Here is a 22,452-nt window from a genome sequence, read left to right as displayed (position 1 = left end):
ATCAAGGCCTGTACCCTGAAAACACTGGTTGAATTCCACTGTACCTGTGGAGGAAAGTAAAGGAGACTGACATACCCACTCTTGACTCTCTAAAGTAACAATAACCTTTATGCAGAGGGGGCAAGGGCTTTAAAAACCTTAGCTAAAAAACGGAAGGGATGGTTGAAACAAACGTATGCTAGACACAACAAATGGGGAAAAAGAAAAAAGGGTAGAAGCTCCATCCCTGGAAGTGGAGTGGAAAGTCTTGTAAAGGCTTCACTTCCAAGACACAGGTTCTAGCACCTGCCTAAATCTGAGGCTTAATAGATCATCATAGAACTCCCTCATTCTCCATTACCATGCTAACAAGCTTTGAGCAAAAATCACAGTGGAATACAGCTGCAAGAGACAGATTCACTCTGAGAAACAGCAAAGGGAAAACCCAAAGCCAGGCAGGGAGATAAGAAACATTAGGGCAATTTGAAGTCTCTGGTTCCCATGGCAACTACAAATGTCAACTCTGATAACCATAGCAATAATAAATTTCAAACACAGCCCAACCTCTACCAGATTAACACAAATTCTACCCTAAAGGACTAGAGAAGGAAACTTGCAGTCTTCTCCAAGCACGTCAAATACTGATACATACCTCAGTATTTCCTGTGCTGTACAACCTGTTTAGCTGTCCCAAAGCCAATCTTAGGTCTCCCTGGAGTAAATGGATGAATGCAAAGTTTACCAATAAAATTTGGCCATGTTTTTCAGATTTTAAAAGAAGTCACCAATTTATGCTTTTTCCTTCACTGTAGGTCATTTGAGATGGTTTCAATGGTAACACACATACTTTATGCTTTGTTACACTGAAATTTTATTCAACAGTTCTATTCTCGAAGTCATTATTTCTTCTCGTGCTTCTATATTATAAAGGGTAACATTTTTCCAGCTACCTCCTAAGGGAATTCATGATTTAGCAACATCTTTTCCCAGCCCATTCACAGTCAAATCTTTCTCGACCTCGTTTTATACACCACTGACCAAATGCACAAACCCAAGAGTTGAGAGCAAAATGCAAAAGACATGATTAAGTTCAGTAGACATTTACTACTTTGAAGCATGTCCTCTCCTCAGTCACAAATAGTTTTATCAAACTTCCTTGTGTTTACTCATTAAATATGGCCAAAGAAAGAAGATGTTACTAAAACACAGTGACCACAAAGAACAGGCAGCTAAGGCTCCTTGGCTAAAACTGTTTTGTGAATGGATGAGTATTCTCAATATTTGTGAATATTGTGAATGGATGAATTTTGTGAATGGATGAATATTCTGAATATTTAATATTCTCAAGTATGAGAATATTGAAATACTAAGACACAGTGTAATACTAAGTCAAAGTGAGACTGTCTGGTAAGTAGTTGATAATAATTCCAGGATCCTTTCATAGGTTGTATTATATTTAAGTGTTCTATTTACTGCCTGACTAAAAAACTAAGTTATATGCTCACAAAACTGCTTAGAAATCTATTGTGTTCTCTAGTACTTCCAATTCTAAGCAATTGTTTCTCCTAACGAAGAATACTTCACAAAGAATAAAATGTTATATAGTAATTGTCCAATAAGGGGTCAGGTGTGTTTGTATGTCTGTATGTTATAAAATTGATTCTCCAAGGCTAATGGACATTCAGAAGGACTTTTTTTTTTTTTTTTTAATCCTGGAGATGGCTACCTAATTCACAAAGAAACAATTTAATTTAGCACAGTGATTTAAGAGCCTGGGCTTTGGAGTGAGCCAGTGTTTTAAAGCCACTTTTTATCTATGTATCTTTGGGTAAAGTCTTATATATCAAGTCACAATTTCCTCACTGATAGAATGGCAATGAGACCTACTTCCTAAGATGTGAGAATTAAATAAGATAATGCACAGACCATATTTTTCTATTTCTGAAACCAATAATGTCTCCCTAAATGGTATCTAGTAATAGTAACTGGAAGGGAAAAAGAGAAGAGAAAATGAAAGCATGTTGCTGCACAATATTTGGTCACTCAGATGTCCAGTTCTTGGTTCACAGCTCCCAAAACCCTTGGAATTTCCTAAGTGTTGAGAGTGATAACAGTGTCTTTTGTTATGGTTAATAGAGTGACTTTTGGAAAACACCTAAGGATGGGGGCCCGGTTGCCAACGGAGCCAACAACATGATTAGAAGTTTGGAACTTTCAGTGCCACTCCCAGACCTCCCAGGAGGGGAGAGGAGCTAGAGGTTGAGTCAATCACCAATAGCCAAAGATTTAAGGCATCATGCCTATGTAATAAAGCCTCCATAAAAACCAAACAGATTAGCATTCAGACAGCTCCCAGATTGGTGAACACACGGAGGTGCTGGCAACCTAGAGAGGGCATGGAAGCGCCATGTCCTTTCCCCATACCCTATCCTGTGCCTCCCTTCCATCTGGCTGCCCCTGAGTTAAGTTAGATCCTTTTATAATAAACTGGTGATCTAGTACATAAAATGTTTCGTGAGTTTTGCGAACTGCTTTAGCAAATTAATGGAACCCAAGGAGGGGGGAACCTCCAATCTGTATCCAGTCTGTCAGACACACAGGTAAATCACCTGGGCTTGCAACTGGTGTCTGAAGGGCAGTAGGGGACAGTCTTGGAGGACCGAGCCTTTAACCTGTGGAATCTGATGCTATCTCTGGGTATAGTGTCAGAATTGAGCTGAATTCTTGGACATCCTGCTGGTGTCTGAGAATTGCTTGGTGTGATGTGGGACCCCACACACACATACACTGAAACTAGGTCTCAGAACCAATTTAAGCTCTCTCCCTTTTTAGTAATAATTCGATTGCCCTCACCCCCTCCCCAGCACCTCTTTCTGCCCTCAACCCAACCATAGGAAACTATCCAAGTGCATTAGAAATACCTAGATATGATAACCAAAGTTACAAGCCAATTAAATATTTTAAGTTTTTGACCCACGACACACCAATTATATTCCCATAATTTTTGTATCATTTTACTTCTCACTAAGACCTTAACCAGATAAAATTCAATTCAGGTGATTCAATTCTCTTTTTAATCTAAACCTAGTATTTACATATTCAGTGAAATGTAGAACAAGTACTCAAGAACATTCAGGCAAATCCGGAACATTTTCAGTGGTGAGTGTAGTACATTCTAAATGTTCAAAACGTTATTGCTTTAGATTAAGTAAGTATATAAAAAGAAAAGTCAGAATTCTAGCCCAAGACTATAGGTATCACTAAAGTACAGCCTTTTTATTCTATTAGGTTTCAACATCACCAAAAAGTACCAAGTTCTTACCAACTTTGCTAGGATTCATAAAATCCAATAAAACATAGCATCTGCCCTTAAAGAAACTGAAAAATCTAACATGAAAAGAACAATGGTAATAAATAAGAACAAAATAAATGTTAGTCCTCAACAAATGATTTATGTGATAAGCATTATATTTGAAAGCATGAAAGGAAAGATATAACCAATACCAGATCAAAATTATTGGGGTTGGAAAATGTTACACTGTGGCTGATGTGTACTATGTAGTTAGGCCTACTATGGATGCTTTTGTACTGAACATGCAGACTTTTTTCTTGTTGTTATTCCCTAAATGATACAGTATAACGATTTACAGAGCATTTACATTGTTTTAGGCATCATAAGTAAATCTAGAATTGATTTAAAATATACAGGAGGATGTACATATGTTATATGCAAATACCACATCATTTTCTATAAGGGACTTGAGCATCCTCAGATTTTGGTGCCCGCAGGGGGATCTGGAACCAACCTCCCTTGGATACTGACGGATGACTTTATTTATGTCAAAACTCATTAAGTTAAACACTTTAAATATGTGATATTTATTGCATGTTAATTATACTTCATTAAAATTGTTTTTAAAAATTTAATAAAGTGATAAAGAAATGAACATTAGTTTTAAAACCTAGTCAACACTGAGCCACAATCTGTGAGACAAACGGGGAAAAAAGGAAAGCAGTATAGAATTGCTGATAAGAATCAAACAGTCCTAAATTTGAATATGTTTCAATAATTATTAGCAAAGGCAGTTTTGGCTCTCTAAGCTTCAGTCTCATTTTCTATAACAATGGGATAATAATATATACCTCATATGGCTGATGTAAGGATTAAAAGAAATAATATATGACAAATACGTCTGCCATTTAGGAAGTACACAATTAATGACAGCTATAATAATATCTCTCTTTTTCTAAATCTGGTGGACTGCATGTTTCTTTATAGGTGAGGCCTACTTAATTCTTGATTTACATACAACTGTGACAAGTTTAATTATTTAAACAAAGGGAAGACTATAAGAAGCAGTGTATACAAATAAAAGAACTTGGAAAGCAAGGGAGAAGGAAAAAGTACATTATAGTAGAATAAATTGACTGATGGTCCTACTGAAACTCTTACATTATCAAGAACAAACTTCATTATACTTGGAATACTATCTTTACTATCTTTAAAAGGGTGAAATTTTTTTTTTCTTACAAGGCTGAAAACGAACACACATTTCAGAAAAAATATTATTCTAAAGTACTTAATTTCTTTGAAAGTTTTACTTCTTCAAGAGGTAAACTTTACTAATCTGGAAACACTTGTAACTCTCTAATCCCTTTCAACATTGAACAAATGAAACATTACTATATAAGACAAAGTAAATTTCCTGTAACTCTAAATAATTTACTTTGGATGATTCTCAATAATCCTGAAGATATAAATTCCTTCAAAACTGAAACAAAATGGTGTATGAAATAGCAGTACATTTTGCTATTACGGCTCACTTGCCTACTAATTGTTGGCCTTTAAGCAAATTACAGCAGGTCCTCAAATAACGTGGTTTTGTCCAACGTTGATTCACTATACCATTGATGAGGGGGGAAAAAAATCAATTCCCAGCCAAGGGCATTGTGTGTGGAATTTGCACATTCTCCCCATGTACTCTGGTTTCCTCCCACATCCCAAAGATGTGCACGTCTAAATTGTCCCAATTTGAGAGTGAGTGGGTGTGTGTGAATGCATCCTGCGATAAAAGGGCATTCTGTCCAGGGTGGGTTTCAGCCTTGCACCCAGGATAGGCTCCGGCTACTCAAGAACCTGAACTGTAATGAGCGGTTTGGAAAATAATCATCTTGTTTTTATTCAGCTTTCTTAGATGTATGTATAGCTCACATTTATTTCAATGTTTAATATTAGAAGTGTTTTGAGTCTTTATTTAAGTTTGGTCACGTTTTTGTGACCAGAAATATACCACAGGAAGTTAACTCTTATTTATATCAATTAGTGTATGATAAAATTGGTTTCACTATACATAATTTCACTTAAAGTCAAAGTTACAGTTTCCAAGAATCTATCCATGACATTGAGAGTTTACTGCACTTAACTTGATCTCTCAAGTGTGGATAAAAATATTTCTCATCCCATAGGGTTACTGTAAAGAATAAATGAGACAATGAATGCATAGAAACCACTTTATATAGTGCTTGGCACAAAGTAAGCAAACACTCAATAAGTGTTAGCTGCTATTCTTTTTTTACTACTGTTAAACATGCATCACATAATGATCATGAAGTAAATTTAACACTAAGATTTAGAAGGATTATATTTAATATATATACACCCACACAACATTCATGTGCATCCATTAGAAAGGATTACATTTAATGCAAAATTGTAAATTCTATTCTAATTAACACTAGTTAATCTAATGTCAGATTAGACATTATTTGAAAACTGTTAGTACTTTACGGAAATGTCCTCATACCTTTCTTAAAGATAGATGTAAAATCAGTGAGAAGTCTAAATCCTGATAGAATAAACTGTGGAAGGATACTACTACCTCATCAATTCATGTTCTTCTACTTCCACTGTTCAAATATGGAATGTCCTATTCTTTTGTCTATCCTTTCCCACAATTCAACTAAATAAATGCCTTCAAAATGCAAGACATTGTAATATCCTAGCTGGATCAACAAAAATTAGAAAAGAATTCTGCTTTTTTCCCCCTATGCTTTCCTGAAACCAGGCGAGCTTATTTTACTCATATACTTAACAAACTGTTGTTAACAGTATCTACTTAGGGGAAATATATATCTACTTAGGCCAGAGTTAAGATGTAGACATATAATTTCACATTTGGTCATACTATCACACAAAGTACCTCCCGTGAAATAATCTGCATCCAAAGTACTGGCATTTGCTGCTGAGGTGAAGCAAAGGTTTAATCACAGAAAATTAAACCAGTGGACCTAAGTAAGAAATGTTCAACAGTGGGGCTTCTTGGGGTGTTTTTTTCCTCTCCCCAAGTAATCTATACAACAATTTTCCAAACTATATTCATAATATATTCATCCCCAGAATCACTACTCAGAAGCACATAAATAAACCATTGCACAGCCAGAACCAACCAAACATGTTTTGACAGATCCAGGCCAACCAATTGCAAAGCTTCTGAATATGCACCCCCACCGCCTATACAGCACCAGCCTTTGGCTCCAGCATATGTCCCTTTCCTTCCTGTAGTTCTAGTTCTGGCTTTTGAGGAAAGAAAAATAAAGCTCTCGATTGAGTGGATCAAACTTCCAGCAGGGTAAATTTAAAAAGACTGTCATATAAATCCCTTCAAAGAAACATCTGTTCAATAGAAATGAATGCAACTTAGTTATAAAAGACAATACAACAAAATTCAACAAATTTTAATGTTTTTAAAGATCAAAAGAATAAGAAATTATTCAGATATGCAACTTTCATCACATTATAAACCAGCTAGCATAAATAGAGAACAATATGGCTCAAAGCCAAACAGCACCATGCAGAGGGCTACTTTTAATTTTCTGTCTATGCTGATTCTATTAGGTAACATGCTTCTGAACAATGAAGTCATTTTTGTCTTAACATTTTAAAAAATTCTAGAATAAGAATAGAAGGTTTATGGACGGGGAAGGTTTATAGATTGTTGGATGGGGTAGTATACTATTAATTAATTGCAAATATCAATTAACAATGCAGCCTTAATTATTTCCAACACACAGGAAATATAAGCAGGAGAACAGTATTTCTGGAAAACATTAAAATTAATGATTCAATCATTCATTTAGCAAGTATTACCCCATACCTACTCTTTGGTTAAAACTGCAGTATACACCAACACATGTAAAAACCTAAAAAATAGGAAAAGTACCTATAAGCATATGGAAAAGCAATTCCCACATGTATTTTTATTTAAATATTAAGAATAAAATAATATTAAACTAAATACAAGAGGGTATATCTAAATCTATGCAATAAGTTTTCTCCTTCACCGACATCTCCTTTCGGCTATCACCAGAAGGTACTTCAAGTCTTATATATCTAACACCTAATTCATGATCTTCACCTGAAAAAAAACACACACAAAAAAACAAAAAACTTTTCTTTCAATATTCCTTTTCTCAGTGAGGCGCACTAAGTTGCTTAAGCCAGAAACCTAGGAGTCCTCCCTCTCTCCCTCTTCTTATTTCACCCATCACCAAATTCTGCTGACTATGCCTCCTAAATATTCTTGAATTGATTCCTTTCCATTCCTCTCTACCAAGACCACTTTAGTCTAAGCAAGCCACCAGCATCTGAACTAAACTAGCTTCCTAACCAGTACCCCTGCATTCACTCTGGTAACCCTTCAATCCATACCCCTTCAATCCATTCTCCTCCTTACAGTAAGAAAGCAAATCTGACCCTCCCCTTTCTTGCTTACAATCCTCTGGTGGTTCCTCATTCCACCTAGAATAAAGGCAAAAACTTCTTAACATGACCTATAAAAAGCTGCAAAGGGCAGGCCTATCTCTCCACCGCAAACCTCGTTCCTTCTCCCTCTAGCTCTCACTTCCCAGGCCATATTAGCCATAATTAGGTCTCTCATTTCACCCTTTCCCCTTCTAACACGGGGCCTTTGTACCTGCTGTTTCTTCTGCCTGGACATCCCACCTCTTTGCCAAGTTAACACCTACTCTTCCTTCAAATCATAAGTACCATTTTTTTTAGGATGCATTTTCTAACCTGGTCAAATTTCACTAATATCTCTTATACCGCCACCGACTGCCTACAAGTCCAGTTGCCAGCAAACACAAAATGTTCAATACCAAGTCAAGCTCCCATCATCATGATCCTTACTATATTTAATTTCCTTTAGCAAGGTTACTTTAACAGGGATAATGAAGTTTATTCACCCATAGGCTGTGTTCTGATGGCTTCCTATTATATAAGGTAGCCATCAAAAAGTCAAACTCCAACGAATACTTGAAAATAAAGCAATCTAAATCTATTTGATTATAGTTTTCATAATGAAATTACTAGTATTTTTTTTTTTTTTTTTTGCTTTTCATTTTCAAGTCCCAAAGCTAAAACAATGACAAATCTCTGGTTTATCTTGAAATCTGAACCTGTTACTCAACTTATCTCAAGGTAAATTATTGAAAAAAAAGTCTATCAAATAATAACATTTAAAGAAGTTAAAATCTCTAAACATTAAAAAAAAAAAAAAGAGCTCAGTGGGAAAAGAAGAAATCAGGGCAATGTTTGGATGAAAAACCCTCTTCCACCATACAAAACAAGAAGAAAGACATCTTCCTCATGAATTCTGGCAAGGTCAAGTCTCAGCCTTATTCACAAAATTCTTGGATAGCTTCCTTGGCCTAAAAAAAAAAAACCCACACTATTTCACAGTGACTGAGTAAAGCCTGGATATGGATATGGTTACTTAGAGGAATTGCCCATTTTGACGGTAAGCAAACAGTTCTGAATGGTGTTTCAACAATTCTAAGTCATAAAAACAGTGGGTATTATAATTCATGACAAAATAAAAAGACAAATGACTGAAAAAAATGTAACATCCTATTATATAGAGGCTAGATTATCAGAAATTAACAATTTATAAAAAAATAAACATTCCTTGAGAAATTATGAGAATTAAAGAGAAACAGCGGTTCTTCAGATTCCAAAATGGCCAAATGACTTAGAATGAAAATTTAGTAATAAACCTAACTCATTCTTCAAAGTTATTAATCTCTTCAAACAAGGTCAACAATAGCCTACCAAAGCAAACAATGTATAACAATTATAATTCTATTCTCTTGAAAATCTATATTCTCCTAAAATAACTGTATCAATACATAAACCTCTCATTTTACAATTTTTCTCACATACATTTTTCTTAAAATTCTGGCATCTGCCACCACTTATATGACAGAAAAAAAGAATAAACAAGCAATAAGAAAATAATATTAGTGGTCTCATTACACCACTGGTAGGAATACAAAACGGTACAGCAAAATGGAAAAGTTTGGCAGTTTCTTACAAAATTAAACATACAGTTACGATACATCCCAGCGATCGCATTCCTTGGCATTTATCCCAAAGAAATGAAAACATATATTCACATAAAAACTTGTACACAGATGTCTATGGCAGCATTACTGGTAATACCCCAAATGGGAAACAATACAAATGTCCCTCAATAGGTGAATGTTGGAACAAATTCTGGTACATCCATACCACGGACTACTACTCAGCAATAAAAGGGAAGGAACTATTGATACTGATACATGTAACAATATGGATAGATCTCAAGAGCATTGTATTTATTAGTGAATGAAAATAAACCAATCTCACAAGGTTATGTAAGATTCTATTTACGTAGCATCCTCAAAAATGACAAAACTAGAGATGCAGAACTGATTACTGGTTGCCAGGGAACAGGGACAAGGACAGGGGTGGAGGTGGTTTCCCAAAATAAAACAATGTTTTTAATTTATCCAATAAACATTAACTGCCCTTCTGAGTTTTAACTCTGGCCCTGTCTCCAGTGAAATTATCTAACTTCCCCCCTCAGCTAGCAATTCACTAAATTGATAGTCGCTAGCTAGTAAGGGAAAATATTCAGATGAGGTACTTCCGTCTCTGAGTCATAAAGATATTCTAACAAGAGCTCTAAAAAGTAGAGTAAGTGTACAAAGTTGAGTCTCAGAACCCATAGCAACTCCAATCTTAGCTGCCTAAAAGAGAATCTAACTATCAGTACAGAAAATGCAGACTACGTACAGGGGCCAAGAATGGCACACTGCAAGTGAGTGTTAGCTCAAAAATATTACAGTCAAATGGACTAAACATTACTGTATTTTCTTGATTCTAGAGCTCATCAATTGATTAAAAGACACACCTTTACTTGCATAACAGCTTTTTGAGGGGAAATACTACCATATTAAATGAACATAATTTCAAAACATAAAAATACAAAAAACATTCCTCTTAGAATTGACAAAATCAGGGATTTATGAAATACTACCAGTGTGCCTAACCAACACCTATCATTTGTTCCAAATTTTTCTAACTCAAAGTTGGACCAAAACACTACTCCTGGACCTTTATTTATCCCAAAATCTATTGTGCCTTCAAGATAAAATTTACAATAACCTATTGATGAAAGCAAACAGAAGTAATCTTTTGCAAATATGTGGTTAGAAAGCAAATGTGTGAAGTGCAGCTATAACAAGCCTGAGCTCTACCCAGAAGAAGGCTTCAAAGCATTGCAGCACCAACCACCATGAAAGTAATTTGCTAACCTTCATTTCCCTTGAGTTATAATAGAATCTATGCTTAGTGTCATTGTAAAGATTAAATAGAAAACACTTAGAACCTGGTATGCAATAAGCACAACATAAGTATTAGCTTTAAAAAAGAAAGAAAGAAAAGCCTTAGGAAATGACAGGCATCTATGTAGACACTGGTGGCAGCATTCGGGTTCTCACTCAGTATGCTGCAGCAGGCGGTTCTCATTACCCAGGTACAACCTTAACTTCTTTGTGGGAGGTTCTTGCCACTCAGTTTTTTGCTCAGTCTGGTAAGAAAATTACCAATCAAGCCTAAATAGAAACAAAGTTATAGGAAGCAGGAAGAGCCAGTAAATTGAAGACAAAAACTAATACTAATATGAAACTACTGTTCGTTATAGATTTAGAGAGCTCACATTTGTACAGCATATTGTAGTTTCAAAGTACTTCTTAATACATCATCTCATTTGATCCTCAGAACAATCCTATGAGATCCTTGCTGTTATCTCACATTTTATAGATGAGGGAAATGAGGCTCTTAAGTGACATTCTGAAGGTCACACAGACAGCAAGTGAAAGGGCTGGAACTTAAATCTCCCTATTGCTCTACCACCGCTGCCTCTCTAAATGCGGACAAGTTTCACAACGCTAAGACTACAGATTTCAATAGTCAGGATACGTCTGGTAACATTTGTAAAAGATAGAAAAAGGCTTAGAGGCAAAGTGATGTGTTAGAAAGTTTTGGCTGTTTTTTTTTTTAATCTAGAGAAATGATATCGAATTTTCATCAGTGGTATGTCTGGTGGATGAGAATATAGGGTGTCTCCCACTTTCAGTGTTATACATATCAATAATCCTTGTACTTCTTAAAATACCATGTTTCCCAGAAAATAAGGCCTAGCCAATCAGCTGTAATGCATCTTTTGGAGCAAAAATTATTATAGTAAAATAAGACCGGGTCTGATATAACATAAGACAAGGTATAATATAATACAATACCAATACTTTTTGCTCCAAAAGACTCATTAGAGCTGATTGTCCGGATAGGTCTTATTTTCAGGGAAACACGGTAAGTATTATAATTATAACCAGGAAAAATAAGAAGGCTATCACAATAACTCAAAGGGGAGGCAGGGGAAATGATGAAAGCTTGGATTATAAACTCTGTAAGGGCAGGAAACCAGTTTGTCTTATTTACCACTATATCCCTAGTACTTTGTACAGTGCCTAGCACATATTAAGTGCTCAATAAACATGTCAGAATAAGTAAGTGAATGAGTGAACAAATGAATATCCTAAAGGCTCAATGAAGAAAAAACATTTCAAAAGTAAAATATACACTCTTTGATCAACATCAAGGCCAGGAACATGAAGAAATCAAAGATAACCACAAGTTTCATGGATTAGTTGGCTAAGTGAATCATAAGCCATTAATCAATATAAGTAAAATTAGAGGAAGTATAGTTGTATGGGAATGCAAATAGATCATAGCAAAATGCCAATGAATTTGGTGGAAGATGTTGAATTTCAGGAACCAGTAGGGAGTTTAGGCTGAAGGTACAGATTTGAGAATCACCCATATGAAGCTTATACCAGAGATCAGAGCTACCGCACACCACAGTTTCTGGACTCTACCGCTCTTCATCAATAGCAGAATAGGATATGCAGATCAAAATAGAATATAACCACTATTCTGGTGCCCTGATACCTTAACCTGATCTTCACCCCACTAATGTTTAAACTGAGATTATGAAATAAATACACTTTATGATTTAGAGTCATTCATTCTCATGTGCTTTAATAGGATACGAAGGCCCCACAGCTGCATTTTATATTTTCACTATTTGCTACAGACAATTCTGGGCTCACAGATCCAGGGAAGATCAGAAATTCAATACACTTGGTATTATTTATCATAAACATACAAAATTCATATACTGGTTTAATTTAATATTATTCACTGGCAAACTGTCATAAAATAATGGTTTGTCCCATTCTACTGACTTCATAAAGTTTCAGTTTGTAGCTTGAAATACTCTTGATAAAACAAATGCTTTGAGAGAGCACTCTTTATCAGTAGACAATATTTTTTACAGATGTTTATCTCATAAGAAGACAGAAAAAAGGTTTTTTGGATTCTTTTTTCATCTTATTCCAGGATTACAACACACTTCCAACTATCTTCACCCATGCAAGTCTCTTCCCCCTCCAATTCATTCTGCCTATGAATTGGGGAAGGGGTACACCTCCCCATTTCCTTTGTTTCAACTCTACCTCTCAATATTCATCCTTCGCATCTTAAAAGAACCTTACTTAAAACTAAGCTTGAAACGTCAACAAATGGGTAGGCTAGTCTCATAAATACAGAAACATACAATGTAAGACTAATTTGTCTTCATGCTTTCATTCATGTTATTTTCATCCCTGCAATGTTATCGCTTTTTTCCAACATTTATCCAAATAGAGGCCTCAAATCAAATCCTCCTCTAACCACTTCAGTCACCTAGTCTTTCCCTTATTTGAATTTCAATAATATAAATTGAGTGTCCTTCAAAAGTAAACTGTGTTTCCTCATGTTGGAAAGTAGGCTTCCAGAAGAAAGGTGTCACATCAAATTCCAAGTCCCTAACAATAGTGAGCACACAGCTGGCATCCAACAAACACTCACTAACTCTGCAGCTTAGACCTGTGGCTTCCTGATCCTCCTTAGCCTCCACATTGTCATGTACCAGGGAAAAAAATATTATTTTGTTTTTAATTTTACTAGCAAATATTAGACCATCTAGAAGAATGCTAATGTGGGGGCCAGTAAACACTGACATCAGTCTTAAACTGAAATTCATGGCCAAATCTATCATCTCATGTCAGGACCATAAGAAAAAAAAGCCTAATTATTAAAACACTGGAAAAGAAAGTTATTTTTGCAAAGTAGAAGAGAAAACGGCAATTGTTCTTGCAGAATACTTGAATAAGTAATGCAAATTCTCTAGCTACACAAAGAAACTAAGCAAACCCTAAATAAAATCAGATTAGAAATTTGACGGTCATATCACACTTCTTCAGTACACTTGACATTCATTGTCGAAGCATGACATACTTAAAACATGAGGAAAATATATGAAAATGTTGAAAAATTGGGTCAACTGACCAGAATTTTCTAAACCTATCTCAACAAAACTATTTTCTTAAATAAAACAGCTTCAATAGTATTTTTCAGAACCTGAACTATACTGCACCTGGTACCATTTAGGAATATATATATGGCCGGAAAAATGACCAGTCATTCCATGAAGACCAAATATATATTTCCTATCATCTATATATCACTCCATCCTCTTTGGATAAGTGCTAAGAAATGTACTTGTTGATAAGTATCTAGTCCCAACCTAGTGTGAACAGAAAATCTACTCTATCAGAGTAAAGAAAGAACACAGGGCCAAGTAAATAACTGAAGCCACAGAGAGTGGGTTATTTCACAACAGTTGCTAATTCAGCCTATTTGGTGACTGTTTTCAAAAAGCTGACTTCAAGGCCATACTGAAACAAAATTTTAAAAAATAAGGCTAAGAATGAACTGAATCACTGAATCAGAACTAGAAGGGACTCTAATGATTTTAAAGATGAGAAATTAGATTCTAATTAGGTCACACAGGTAGTTGGTAGCAAAGGCTAGAACTAGGCTTCTAATTCCTGCAACAGGCATTTACTGAGAGCCTAATGTGTGTGGAGAACTCGGCTAGGCCAGTGCCCCCTCTTGTATACCAAGATACTTCCCACAGATGTTTAAAAACATTTAAAACATTAATTTAAAACTTACATTCTCTCCAAGGAAATTTCTGTTATTAGGGCAAGACAGTGTCCACATCTTGAACAAGCATGTTAAAATAAGCAGGCAAAGAAAAAAGCTTTAAAGTTGGAAAGAATTTGGAATTCCAAACAATTTACCCGTCCTGTCCTGGCTATGAAAATTCACATGCTGTTGTTTACCATTAAAAAGATTATGACCTTCAAAAGGCATCTCTACCCATGACCCAATACTTTAAGAAAAATGAGCCCATCCTGTTGGAAAAATGATCTGTTTTTGTCACATCACACTGAAGAATTAGCTCTGTCACAGGATTAAACTACAGCCATCTGAGCACAGAAGTCTAGGCAGAGAAAGAAACAGTACTGAAATTTGATAAACACCCCTCAGGAATATGGCATTTAGCTGTTTCAATGGCGTGTTTCATCTAACGATCTCAAAACAAATGTTATTTACATTAGCAAGAATCAAAGCAGTGGCACTGTGACCCAATAAAGAAACATATCAATGACCTAGAAGGAATTCAATACTGATGTTCTGAATTCAACTCTCTGCTCTAAAAACAAGATCCGGTTTTATGTAATAACAGTGTGGTATGATAGGAAATATATATTTGGTATTTGTCCCTGGCACAGAGCTCCTAAAGCCTTAGAATTTCCTGAGTGATAAGAGTGTCTTTTGCTATTCATAACAAATTCCTTTCAACCATACCTGAGCTTATGCTAATGAGGTGGGCTCCAGACAGCTTCAGAATGGGAACAGGTTGCCAGAGGAGCCAAGCATGTGATGAGAAGGTTGAAACACATTTCATGCTCTGCCTCCAACCAATGCCAATGATTTAACCAATTCATTCCTAGGTAATGGAACCTCCACAGAGACCCCTAAACAAAGAGGTTTGGCGAGCTTCTGGATGACGAACACATGGAGGTACTGGGAAGGTGCTGGGCCCAGAGAGGACAAGAAAACTTCCCATACCTTGCCCTATGCATCTCTTCTATTTGGCTGTTTCTGAGTTGTATCTTTTATTTAAAAAAAAACACACACCTATAAGTGTAATTAAAGTATTTTTCCCAAGTTCTGTGAGTTATGCCAGCCAATTTTCAAATGGGGGGGGGTCTTAAGAACCCCCAAATTTGTTGCAAAATATAGGTGGCCCAGGACTTGCAACTGGCATCTACGATGGTGGCAAGTCTTGTGGAACTGAGCCCTTTAATTTGTAGGATCTGACACTAACTACAGGTAGATAGTGTCAGAATTGAAATGAATTGTTGGACACTGTTGGTGTTACAGAACTAGGCAATTAGTTGTGGTGGGGGGAAAAAACATACCAGTAGTTAATTCTTAGTCTGTATTTGTAAAGCTTGGAAATACAAATGGATTTGTTAATATTATCTCTCCTAGTTTACCTTGCCACATATGAAGACCCAAAAATGTAAGCAGTGTTGTCAGAATAGTTATTACTAATAATTAGCATTAATTGTATGCCATCTATGTACCATGACTGTGCCAGGCATTAAGCTTAGGATAAATTATTTCCATTGTACACAACTCTGAAAGGTAGATACTGCCCCCAGTAGCAGATGAGAAAATTAAATCTCATCGTTAAATTTCCCACTGCACAAGGCAAGTGGCAGAGCTGAAGACTAAACCTACTTTCAACATACAAATCAATGCCTTCTTCTACACTATAGCAAGCTTTACTTCTTGTTATGTAGTATAAATTATAAACTCTATCTAACAATCCTCGAGGATAACATGTCCCCAATTATGCCCTTGAAAGACTTAAGAGATGGAAAGCCTTCTGCTGAAAAAAATAATATAAATAAAATAAAAATGAAATTCCATGTATAGATCTAGTATTCTATTTTTCTACTTTATACATTTTTAAAAACTGTCTTTTCAGGATTGTATTCTCTTGCTGGTTGGCAAACATTTAATTTTTGTCTTCCCCAGTTATTAAGGAACTAAAGTCAACAAGACTTCATCACTTTCTCATCGTTCCCAACATTAGCACTAAGGAGAGAGGGTACTCGAAATCAGAAAATCTTAAGAGTTGGAAAGGACAAGAAAGCTCATGTCGTCCAAACTCTTGCAGGGACACTTTTATAATATCTCCAGAAGACAATCATCCAGGCTATCTCTAATGACAGCGACCTCACAAATTAGTTGATTCCACGGTTGGACAAATCTTACTGGGCAAAAGGTCTCCCCTACCGGGATGAAATTCACTTCTGAGGTAACTTCTACCTATTGCTGTCCTCTGGAGCAATACAGATGTGGAGTCTGCTCCCTCTTGCTTAAAACAACTCTTCAAATACAGTTAGATAGCTAAGTTTTAAATATTATCTTCTATACCAAAACAGCTCCTAATTCTTCAACTGTTCTTCATTAGATATAGTGGTTACAGCTCTCAGTATTCTGGTCACATTCATCGGACAATTTAGATGATCATTGTCTCACTGAAATGTAAAATCCCTAAGTGGACACAATAATGCAGATATAATCTGACAGTACAAGAACAAAGGGACTATTCTCTTAATCTAGCACTGTCTACTGTAAATGTTCATCAATTTTAGTCTCTTCTCAAAGCCACATCATACAATTACCTTACGTTATGGTGGCTTTTAAATGAAAAACAAACTATTTTGGGCCAGATCATTTCTGGCCCAAAGAGTAGGACCTTACATTTTTATCACACCTATCCTGCCACTTTCATACTTCATCCTGTCTTAGATCACCTTGATTTTCTTTGATGTAACATATTAGACAACCCTCCCAGTTTTAGCATCATTTACAAAATTTTGGGTAAGCATGCCTATTATTATACCATTATTCAAGATCTAGATCCATATAGCTTAGCAAAAGCAGAACTCACAAATCCTATAATCACACTGTTCTTTATAACAAAACAAGTAAGCAAACCAAATTTAAAACACTAATAAATTGGGAAAAGGTATTTGCAACACATCTAGTAATAAGCTGATTTCATTACATAAATGGCTCCTACACATTCATAAGGGGGAAAAAAGAAAAATCAGTGAAAAAGAACCAAAGTCTAACATGAACAGCCAATTCACTGAAAAGGAAAGATAAATGACTTTTCATATAGATAAAAAGATCTTCAACCACACTCATAAAGAGCAATGTAAATTAAATCTAAATGTGATACCATATTTTAGATATCGAAGTGGCAAAGATCAAAATGTTTGATAACACATCTAATTTGTAAGGAGTGTGGGGGAAATAAGCGCTCTCGTAGATTGCTGATGGGAATGTAAATTGATTCCAACTCTTGAGAGCACAATTTGGAAATACTGTAAAAAATTTAATTATACCCACCTTTTCTCTGGAGCATGGATATTCAATGAAGCATTATTTGTAATAGCAAAAGTGCTAGACAGTTTTAAACCCAACAGCCATTTCTCCCTTCTTCCTCATTAATCAGAACTCATGTTTTGTTCAGGGTAGTAATGTACCTAACCCCTAGAGATTTCTCATGATTGGTTGAGGCCAAATATGGTTATCACATTCTCTTTGCCAGATAATGATCACTCTCCCAGACAAGCTTGGGCTCAGGGGCAGCAAGGTGACCCTCACTAAAATGTAAGAAATGTTATATAAAATGTACTGGGTTGTCTTAATGCTGTGTGGGCATATGGGAAACCCAAAGAAATACAATTATGTTAAATACATAAAATGTAATACTATGCAGCTATTAAAAAAAATGACACAAGTTTGTAAGTAGTGATATATTTTATAAGGAAAAAAAGCAAGGTGTATTCAAAGGAACTGTTTGAATAGTAGGCTTCCAAGTGAGTTTTTCAAAGGTGGGATATAAATAAATACCTGTACACATATATGCATGTAAAATATCTCTGGAAGGATACACAAAAAACTGGTAAAATTGTTGATTCTAAGTGGGTCTGGACATCAGAGATTAAAAGGGAGATATTTTTTCACTTCTTAATTGTTTCAAATTTGTGTATTTCTATTCAAAAAATGTTTGAAATAAAAATAAAAATTGCTTTTAGACTTACATTATGCAAAAGATAATGTGAAAACTGGTCAAAGCTGATATTTCTACAAAATCCCTAAAAATCGTTTCTGGCACAGTGCCCTCCGGCCTATAATCAGTACTCAAATATTTGCGACATGAATTGCTATAGAATCTATCCCTGACACTGCCACTTACGGAGTCTAAGAATCTAAAAAGAAAATACTAAACTTCACATATTTGAACCTCTCTCTTCACAGTCAAGGTTGGTCAGATAATTGCTTAACTCTGTTTTCTGTCTTCTCTATAATATTTGAGCACTGACCTAACCATCAAAAGGAAAGCAGCTCACAATAGCCCTCTCTGGGTTTTCCATGTGCACACACAACGTTAGGACAATCAGTAAGTAGTCTGAGACCACTAACAAATTTTGGCCCCAATCTGCTACTTCACTTCCACTAGAACGTATGCTCCATTCAGACAGAAACTTTCATCCATTGTATCTCCAGAACATACAACATATATGAAAGTACTCAATGAATATATTTTAAATAAACCAATGAAGAAAAAGAGATCTTCCATAAATGCCAAGACTAAGTTACATCTAACCATAACCTATCTACTTTGGTTATTTGTACAAGTTCATCTGGCTGAGGATGCTCCGTAGACTGGATACTTCTTCTAAAGAATACATAGGAGTGGCTCTCCTGCCTTTTTCGGCCATCTCGGGGCCTGTGGAGGACTGTGGGAACAGGACTTCTAAAACGTCAAATATGTCTGGAAGGCTGTGGTCCAAGGCCATTTTTGCTAGCTATATGCAGGGTCTCCAGAACCGAAGAGAGCACACAGCTCTTCTTAAAATTGAAGGTGTTTATGCTTGAGAAGAAACTGAATTCTATCTAGGCAAGAGATGTGCTTACGTGTACAAGGCAAAGAACAATACTGTTGACTCCTGGTGGCAAACCGAACAAAACCAGAGTAATCTGGGGAAAGGGAACTCATGCTCATGGAAACAGTGGCATGGTTTGTGCCAAATTCCGAAGCAACCTTCCTGCTAAAGCCACAGAATCCATGTAATGTTGTACTCCTCAAAGATTTAAACTTATTTGAAAAGTAAATAAAGTGAATCTATTCTCTTTCTTTTTTTAAAAAAAGGACAGGAGTGTGAGGAGATTCTCACAAGCCCCTCTGAAAACCCAAATATTAGTATTTAATGTGTCTTACAGCCCTATAACCTAGGAAAGAAAAGTAGCTAGCGGACAGCCAATTGGTTCCTAGACAATCCCCATATTTCTTCTTTTTCATAATAACTACTAAGGATGATTTGAAAACTCTGAAGGCATTAAACAAAAAATTAGGAACTAAGAACCAGTGGTTTAGAATACCCTAAAGATCTCAAAGTATATTTTCCAATATTATTGTAAATGAACAATTAATCAAGCCAGTTGCTAATAATATTAGTTAAATATTTTAAATCTTCTCCTGTCAGGGCCATTACTTAGACTTATAGATTGTTACCTAAGTGCCCAATCTCATCAGCGTTTAGAAATGTTTTGCTATTGGAAAGGCAGCATCTCCAAACAGACTTTTACCTCCGCTGACCCACTGAAACTAAAGCAGGGCTCCTCACAAAGTCCGCTGGGCTCCCCTTTCCTTGACCTATAGCTCAAGGATAGATCATCCCCCTGTGGCTAGAGCTCGGAATGTCCCTTGTCCCACCCAATTCCCCCGTTTTAGAAAATTACCTTGAAACTTATAATACCCTTAGGCTTACTGATCACAATCTCTATGATCTAGCATTCTTTCCAGGCTACTCCCATCCTGGGTTGCTGACTCCACCAGAGAATCACATGGCCAGAGGAAAGGCTCCAGCAGACCCCCGGCACCTCTGGAGGAGTGGCCAGATTTTCTCTTAAATACCCCAAGCTGGTCTGAGAATGTTAAGGCAGTTTTTGGAGGTGTTAACCCCCTGCCTTCTCAGACCACCGGTGTTCTGATAATAAACGCTTGTTCTAACAGCCCAACTCCTGTGTACTCCTTTATTGGCTGAGCAGCGTAGGCCTCAGTTGGCCTCCATTTCGAACTATTCTTACCGAGTTTACCAGTAACTACCACAGCTAAATCAAATGGTTTTCAGCCTTCATCTTAACTGTAGTATTTGACACAGTTGATCACTCCCTATTCCTTGAATCATTTTCTTCATTTGGCTTCACGACACCCTCCACCGGGTTTTCTTCTGGCTGGTGTTACCAAGTCTCCTTTGATCGTTTTTCCTCACCTCCTCCAGGACCTCTAAACGGTTCTACTCCAGAGTTAACTAAGTTCTTCAACCTCGTCTTTCTTCTGTCGCTGCTCACTCCCTTGGTGACCTCATACAGGCTCCTGACTCAATACAACCTATTTGTCAACACCCAGCGGTACACCTCCAGCAGATCTCGCTCCTGAATTTCAGATTCACAAACCCAACTACCTAGTCAACATCTCTACTAAGTCTAACAGGCGTCTGTAGTGTCGTATGTCCAAAACTGAGCTCCGTTCTTCCCCTCCAAACTTGTTTCTCTTTCAGGCCTCATGTCAATAAATGGCAATGCCATCCTTCCCAGAACTCAGAGCAAAAACCCTGGAGTCAGCCTTAACTTCTTCCTTTCTTTCTCAGGACACATCCAATCTATCGGCAAAGCTAGTTGACTTTACTTGAAAAGAATATCCAGAATCAGACTATGTGTCACCATATTCACCGCTACCCCCAGTGCAAACTGGCATCTTCTCTCACTTGGGTTATAGCAACAGCCTCTGAAATGGTATTCCTGCTTTTGCCCTTGCCCAACTCACCATCAGTATATTACCAACAAACCAGCCAGAGGAATGACAATGTCAAAATGGAAATCAGATCATGTCATACCACTGCTCATTTCACTCAGTGTAAAAGCTAAAGTCCTACAAAGAACAATGGGACTAGCAGCAACTGAGAGCTTATTAGGAAAGGGCCCCACCTCAGAACTGCAAAGCTGGAACCTGAATTTTAACAATTCATGTGCACATGGAAGTCTGAAAAGCACTTATATAAGGTACGACGATATAAGCACCACCCTACCCAATCCTTGCCACTCCTCAGGCAAGCTTCTGTCTCAGGATATTTGCACTTGCCATTTGCTATACCTGGAATGCTCTTAAATGCTCTCACCTCTTTCAATCCTTTACTCAAATGTCAACTTATTTGTGAGGCTGTGAACACTCAATCCTTCCCCTCAATATGTCCTATTCCTCTTTCCCACTTTTACTTTACTCATTAGAACTTGTCACCACAGGTTAAAAAACTGCATTTTTATTTATCTTATTTATTTTGTTATTACATACAATGTATAAAATAAGATCTAAGAAGGCAGAGATATTTGTCACATTTTCTTCCCCAGAACACAGTAAGCATTCAATAAATATTTGAAATGCACAGAATAAACAAATAAGGTTTGTTACAAAGCACTATCCAATAAATCATATAAAATGGTCCCTTACCACACAAACTAATGTTTTCTCAGCATCACATTCAACAAATCCACTTCTAAAATATACTGAGCCCTACAATGTAATTAGGCACTGTAAACACTACTGTTTATCCATAATTAAGCATAGAGATTTAAAAATCTTATTCATGATTCATGATAGGACTGTATCATCAAAAAGTTTGCAGAAATAAAAAAACTGAGTCTTTGAGTGAAAAGAAGACAGATGCCTACAGTCCTCCACAATGCAGTAACAATCCTTTGTATCAACAAAATAGCCTTCCACACAGCTTTTCTCATCTGATCATCAACAATCCCATGAGGTTTGTGTAAAACAAATAATGATATGGGGGTGGCCGGTTAGCTCAGTTGGAGAAAGCGTGGTGCTAATAACACCAAGGTTGCAGGTTTGATCCCCGTATGGGCCACTGTGAGCTGCGCCCTCCTTAAAAAATAAATAAAAGTAATAATAATAATACACCCATTTTAGAGATGAGAAAACACATACTTTATCTCTCAAAGCATGGCAGTAATAATGTAAAACTGGGACT

General features: G+C 36.4%; 1 protein-coding gene across 13 annotated transcripts in view; it reads right to left on the bottom strand.

Moving 5' to 3' along the window:
* TMCC1 (transmembrane and coiled-coil domain family 1) overlaps positions 1–22,452 on the bottom strand; it is a 177,099-nt gene that overhangs the window by 143,884 nt on the left and 10,763 nt on the right. The window lies entirely within an intron of this gene.

Source organism: Rhinolophus sinicus, linkage group LG10 (genome assembly GCF_036562045.2).
Source record: "Rhinolophus sinicus isolate RSC01 linkage group LG10, ASM3656204v1, whole genome shotgun sequence".
Taxonomy (NCBI): Eukaryota; Metazoa; Chordata; class Mammalia; order Chiroptera; family Rhinolophidae; genus Rhinolophus; species Rhinolophus sinicus.
The sequence above is the reverse complement of the archived record's forward strand: the minus strand, read 5'-3'. Positions and strand labels throughout refer to the sequence as shown.